The sequence below is a fragment of the Amblyraja radiata genome, chromosome 7, assembly GCF_010909765.2.
Source record: "Amblyraja radiata isolate CabotCenter1 chromosome 7, sAmbRad1.1.pri, whole genome shotgun sequence".
In the NCBI taxonomy this organism is placed as follows: domain Eukaryota; kingdom Metazoa; phylum Chordata; class Chondrichthyes; order Rajiformes; family Rajidae; genus Amblyraja; species Amblyraja radiata.
The window spans coordinates 36,326,655-36,334,083 of record NC_045962.1 but is presented as its reverse complement, the minus strand read 5'-3'; positions in this window follow the sequence as shown (position 1 = coordinate 36,334,083).

Below are 7,429 nucleotides of genomic sequence, written 5' to 3'. Positions count from 1 at the left end.
AATTGCTGCCACATTAATATTACAAGACGGAATGGCCCCAAATGGACAATGCATAGACAGATAAGTCATCCTAATTTACGCATACTAATTGAGGTTATGTTTATTGGTAATCATATTTTGGGAGCAATTTTAATTCCTATTCATCTTAACCATGCTGTCTGCTACCTGAGTAAAAGGAATGTAGGGATTCTTGTACTTAAAGATATAACTTATATTTAAAAGTGCAAGCAAAATGTTTGTGGTTGCAGGAGTCAATACTTTACAAACTGTCTTAAGAAATCTTATGTATAAATTTATTTGCTGGATTGATGACTCTGAAAATGAAGTCATCTTGGCCTTATCAAACATAAGGTTTAGTATTAAACGCTACCAATCCCAGCTGTGGAGACATTGGTATAGGTGTCTCGTTGTAGGACACTGATTTTTTTAATTCTTGTTCTTAAACCATGTACTGTGCTTTTGTATGTAATTTATCGTGCTTTTGTAAATAATTTACTGTGCTTTTCTATGTAATTTATTGGGCCTTTGTATGCAATTTATTCCATGTAATGTATTTTATCTGGACCTTGAGTCTGTGATAAAAAGTAAGTAAGTATTCTTCTGCTCCGTTGAGTATTCTCGGATATTGGCTGCTTGTGTTCTTTCTGCTGCGTGCAAGAAAAGGAAAATGCTCGAGTTTGCAGAAGTCTTTAATGTACGGGAACCTTTGCTCTAATGAGTGATTTTTTTCTAGTGTTCTTAACCTTATCAGCAGCCCCTGAAGTGATAAAGGCTTCCCCATTATGTGTTGAAAGATGCTGATAATTCCCCGTCTAGATGGGAGAAAAAAGGACTTTTTGTCACCATTCAGAAGGCAGAGTTAAACGAGACAAGACTGGTCGCAATTACCATGCCAGTTTGTGTTGTGTGAAGTGGACAGCTACAGGAAATACAGGGGAGTCGGCAGGGAAAGGCCTTCCTTGTCAGGGCAAGAATTATTGCGTGGTCCCTAACAGAATAAGGACTACTTACAGTGTCGTGACTTGTGTCCTGAAAAATGGAAAATAGTAAGAGTTGACAGGACAGAAAGGAAAGGGTCTTCTGATGTTTGAGTGGCCACAGGAAGGAAACATACGTCGGAATGTTAAGTGGGGGAGAGGCAGAGAGAGAGAGCGAGAACAGAGACAGAGACAGAGAGAGAGAGAGAGAGAGAGAGAGAGAGAGAGAGAGAGAGAGGAGAGAGAGGAGAGAGAGAGATAGCGTAGAGATGAAGGAGTGAGAGTCTAGAGATCTAGATATCGAGAGATGATCGTCGCTCTACTCGATAAGGCTTTACTCTTCTCTCCTCGTGGCCTATCTAGGCTCCTCTCTCTTCTTAGATGCTTTCGAATGCCTCTTCTTCATACTCGCTCCTCGATCTGCTCTCGCGATATCCCTTCCGCTCTATCCTTTCAGTTTCCTCTCTGAGAGAGGGGCAGAGAAAGCCGAGAGAGCGGCAGAGAGCAATAGAGGCAGAGAGAGACAAAAGGCAGAGAGAAAGAGGCAGAGACAGAGGGAGAGACAGAGAGAGGAACAGAGGGAGAGACAGACAGAAAGGGACAGAGAGAGAGAGAGAGAGAGGGATAGACTGAGAGACAGACAGAGAGATGGAACATCTCTTCTCAAAGTAGAAAATAAAACCACAAGATATGAGGGAGTTTTCCGACAGCCTGCTACGGAGTCAGGAAGAATGGACCTTGTTTCTGGCAAGCAGATCCAAAGACAACGATAAAAATGATCAGCTGAATGGTTTAAGATGGCTGAATGTTTGAAGAGATGAAGATGTAATTTTGTCTCAGTTCCCAAAGGATCTGAATTAAATATGACTACAGGGCTTAATCAAATAGCTAGTCGCCGAACGACAGCAGAGGATGCATTTTTCTCCTCTTTATTCCGAGCATGTTTTCCGCGGTTGTATTATTTATGCAGAGGTTTGTCAGCAGTGAGTATTATTAGTGCTTAGAGATAAAACTCTAAGTGCGTTCCCAATTAACAGAAGAGTGACCATGTTCAGCGTTCGGGCTTAATGCCTGTGCTCAGAGAGAAGCTAGTTATGAAGGTCTGAGGAAATGAAACAGCTTAAGTATTCATTGTGAGTGGAAAGACAGCTCCTATTAACATTTAACAGCATTTGTGCAACTCTATACTGAGGTTATGATGCAAATGAGAAAGAATTAAAAGTGGTCAGGGGTTTGGCATTGATGGATTGCAGTCTAGAAGTGTTCATACTTCTGTCGTGTCCATCATAAACGATTACTGTATAATTAAACCTTATTTCTCTATTCTCCAGTGCATAATTACTTTGCAAACGTAACCATCATCTAAAAGCTACCAAAATGCTTTAGCATTTAGTCCTGCAGTCATTTTTACCCAGTGTCAGATATAGCCATCAGACAGTGCAAAGGAACTGTCACTTTTAATAAGAGGCAAAAAATTAAATGAAACAGTATGCTTATTACAGAAAAATTAGGCTTTCAAGTGGTAGAGTCCTTTTGTGATTTGCATAATTTATTCTTTTTTTTACACCAGCTAGCTTCTGGCAATTTTCCGCACATTTAAATAGATCGCACATTTAAGGCTACTTAAGTAAAATTATCACTTTGCATATTTTAATTGTTGAGAAGAAAGTGAATAGAGGGGTCGTCGGCACGGACTTTAGAGCTGGTCAGATGAGCGACAGTCTGATTCGGAGCTGAGTGCTGTTCAACTATAGATAACCCCACAGTTCACAGACATCCGCTTGCATTTCATCAGCATGCAAATGCCGCTTGAAGGAGTGTAACAAGTGGATCTTTGATATTTACAAACTATCCACTAATAACCAGAATGTAATTTGTCTGACACAGGACCAGATCCTGCTATCTTGCCTCACTGTGTGTCCATGGGTACCTTTGTTTGTGATTGGACCTTCTATAGCAAGTGGAGCTTGACTGGAAGCAACGCTATATAACAGCGGGTAGAGCCACTGCCTCACAGTGCCGGAGACCCGGGTTCGATACTGACCTTGGGGTGTGTGTGTGTGTATGCGTGTGTACGTGTGTGTATGTGTGTGTGTGTATGTGTGTGTGTGTGTGTGTGTGTACGTGTGTGTGTGTGTACGTGTGTGTGTCTGTATACGTGTGTGTGTGCACGTGTGTGTGTGTATGTATGTGTGTACGTGTGTGTACGTGTGTGTGTGTGTACGTGTGTGTATGCGTGTGTGTGTGTATACGTGTGTCCGTGTGTGGAGTTTGTATGTTCTCCCTGTGACCGCGTGGGTTTCCTCCGGGTGCCCCAGTTTCCTCCCACATCCCAAGGAACGCGCAAGTTTGTAGGTTAATTAGCCCTTTGTAAATTGCCCCTAGTTTATAAGGAGTTGATGAGAAAGTGGGATAACATAGAACTAATGTGAATGGGTGATCGATTGTCAGCCACAAAGTGCTGGAGTAACTCAGGGGGTCAGGCAGCATCTCAGGAGAACATAGATAGGTGACTTTTCGGGTCAAGATCCTTCTCGATCTGATTTTTGTCCATGTGGACTCAGTGGGCCAAAGGGCCTGTTTCCATGCTGGATTTCTAAATTAAACTGTAGACACAAGGAACTGTAGATGCTGGTTTACAAAATCAAGTGCTGGAGTAACCTCCCATTCCTCTCCTCCCCCCCCCTCTCCCCGCCCTTCCTTTTGCTCCATCGAAATGCACTCCCATCTCCCCCTCCCCCTACCCTTCCATCTATATTATTTTCTCATTGAAACTTACTGAATAGTGAAAGGCCTGGATATAGTGGATGCAAAGTGAATGTTTCCAGTGGGATTGTCTAGGACCAGAGGACTTAGCCTCAGAATAAAAGTACGCCCTTTAGAAATGAGATGTGAAGGAATGTCTTTAGTCAGAGGGTGGTGAATCTGTGGAATCCATTGTCACAGACGCTGTGAAGGCCAAGTCAATGGATATTCTTAAGGCAGAGATTGACGGATTCTCGATTAGTATGGGTGTCAGGGGTTATGGGGAGAACGCAGAAGAATGGGGTTGAGAGGGAAAAATAGATCAGCCATGATTGATTGAATGGCAGCGCAGACTTGATGGACTGAATGGCATATTCCTGCTCCTAGAACATGAATATTTCATGCCTCTTGAACATTGAATTCTCCAATAACAGGCAACTAATCTACAAACAATCTCCTCTTTCCCGAGTCTCATCCGGATCCACACCCATTTCACTCCATCCCCCTCTCCCCTTCCACCAATATCCTTTCATCTGGCTTCACAACTCACACTTCTTCTATTTCTATCTCGCACTTTTTGTCTCTTCATTCAACCATCTGTCTATCAGAAACCTCTGCCACCTATCTACCTAGGCGTCCACTAATCACTCGCTGGGCTTTGTCCCACCCCCATCTCTCTTCCAGCTTTCTCGTCCCCACTATAATCAGTCCAAAGTGAGGTCCCGACCTGAAACATCACCTATCCATGTTCTCCAGAGATGCTGCCTGACCTGCTGAGTTACTCCAGCTCTTTGTGCTCTACGCAAGATTCCAGCAGCTGCAGTTCCTTGTGCCCAGTCGGAAGTGGGGTCCTGACCCGAAATGTCACCCATCCATTTCCCTAGGGATGCTGCCAGACCCGCTGAGCTACTCCAGCACCCCATGTCTTTTTTTGAGACAAATACCGTGCCTTGTATCTATGCATTTTACAAGAATTCCTTGCAGCGGAAGACACTGCTTGTGAGTACAGACTGGCCAACGATTCGGAGCCACTGATACTGACAACCACAGCTCCACTCTCACCACAGACTATAAAGTAGGAAGCTTTATGCTGTGAGAAACGAGAGCAGGAAAAATTCCTGGCAACCCATCACAGAGCAGGAAAGGTAATACAAACGTCTCCAATTGTGAGCATTGTGAAGAGTGAAGCCAGCCGTGGTGGGGATACAAAAAGCTGCAAGTGGTGAAAATTGTTTACCAATTTCAATTGGACAATAAGTGGATGAAGATTACAAATATAAAGTTCGTTTTTGGCAACCTGTGGGGCGACATGGTGGCGCAGCGTCAGAGTCCCGGGTTCGATTCTGACGATGGATGCTGTGTGTGTACAGAGTTTGTACGTTCTCTCCACGCCCTCCGTAGGTTTTCTCCGGATGCTCCGGTTTCCTCTTGCCCTCCAAAGACGTACAGGTTTATAGGCTAATTGGCTTCTGTAAAAATGTAAATTGCCCCTAGTGTGTAGGATAGTGCTAGTGTACGGGAATCGCTGAACGGCGTGGACGTGGTGGGCCGAAGGGCCTGTTTCTGCGCTGTATCTCTAAACTAAAACTAAGCAAGATCTCTTTTAAATAAAACGATCATTCGTTAATTAGTTGGAAGAAGGCTCCCGACCCAAAGCTTCACCTATCCATGTTCTCCAGGAATGATGCCTGACCCGCTGAGTTACTCCAGCACTTTGTGCTTTTTATTCATTAATTAGCATTAATTAACTACATTGCACTTTTAACTTTTGCACTTTTTATAATGCATTTTTAATTTTGCTTTTCTTTTCTTTTAGTTCTTCTATTTTATTTCATTTTATTATTTCATTTATTGTGACATGTTTTTATGTGAAGCACTTTGAGTCTGCCTCGTGTATGAAATGTGCTATATAAATAAAGTTGCCTAAAGCATAGTTTAGAGATACAGCATGGAAGCAGGGCCTTTGGCTGTCTTTGAGCTGTGGGAGGAAACCAGAGCACCCGGAGGAAAGCCACGTGGTCACAGGGGAATGTGCAAACTCCTTTCAGACAGCGCTCGCGGTCAGGATCGAACCTGGATCTCTCGTGCTGTGTGGCAGCGGTTCTACTCGTTGTGCCACCGAGTCGCTCTTGAGGTATATCACATTTTATTTCATCTCAAGCTTTATTAAAAATACTTTAATAACATTTAAAAGACACCTGAAAAGGTACATGGATAGGAAAGGTTTAGAGGGATATGGGCCAGATGTCTACAAATGTGACTAGCTTAGCTGGGGCATCTCGGTCAGCATGGATGAGTTGGGCCGAAGGGCTCTAATAGAATGGACATGTCTTGGCACAAATTAAAGATACAAATATGCTTTTGGTTTCAAGTGTGCCCCCACAACAAAAAGTAAATCACTCCCCAAAAACATGACCAAATTTATGTTCATTATTTATAATTTTATTTTTTATTTTTAACTTAAAAAAAACACCAACTTTTTTTTCTCCACGTTTCTCAACAGCAAAGGCAGCTTCCTCACCAAAATCCGGATCGAATTACACTTGGAACTGCACACTTGCCCGTTTCACTTATGCATTCTGGATTACAACATTCAGATTTGTCGAGGAATTCGAGAGGGCAGCAGATGAGAAAATGCGGGTAACTTGGAGAGGAAGCAAATCTGAAGGAAAGGGGAAAGGGAAAAAAAATTTAAAAATGCGGCTCCTGATGGTCAGCAGAGCAGTGGGCTGGAGCCACGGGGGAATAGAGAGGCACATACTCACCTCCGCAGTGTGGGGCTCAGATGCATGACATCCCCTCCCCCAGCCTGATCAGCATTCCACAGCCACCAGGGATCGAGGATACAAGCCTGCCAATACATTTCCAGGGATGGACCATCACTGGACGTCACGGGAAAACCTAAGGCCTTTTATTTTGTCATTACACGACCAAGAATTCAATGCTCTCTTTACACACATTGGTCTACAAAACGGACAAACCGTATAGGGTGAATATGGCATCCAGCCATTGCTAAGAAGATTACTGGTGGACGGCTCGATTGTAATCATGCAGTCTTTCCGCTGACTGGTTAGCACCCAACGAAAGCTTTTCACTGTACCTCGGTACACGTGACAATAAATTAAACTGAAACTTTAGATTGAAAAAAATTTACTAAAGAGGGGAGAAAAATAGTTTGTAAATGCAAACAATATCTGTACACTGGATGGCTCGATTGTATTCATGTATAGTCTTTTTCGCTGGCTGGATAGCACACGATTAAAAATATATTTTTTTAACTGTACCTTGTACACGTGAGAATAATAATCTAAACTAGATTTACCTTTGGTTCCAGCTGTGAACAGCAGATGCCTCATTCATTACCTGTCCTGATAATTATATCGATTGAAAGATACAACGTGGAAACAGACACTTGGCCACCCATTCACACTAGTTCTATGTTATCCCACTTTCTCATCCACTTCCTACACTAGGGGGCGATTTAAGGGCCAATTAACTTACAAACTGCACATCTTTGGGGTGTGGGAGGAAACCGGAGCACCTGGAAGAAACCCATGCGGTCACAGAGAGAATGTGAAAACTCCACACACACACAGACTGCACCCGAGGTCAGAGAGTGGGAAAAAGTGAGGGCGAGACCAAGCGCAGGCTCGGCAATCGTTTCGCTGAACACCTCCGCTTAGTCCGTCTTAACCTACCTGATATCC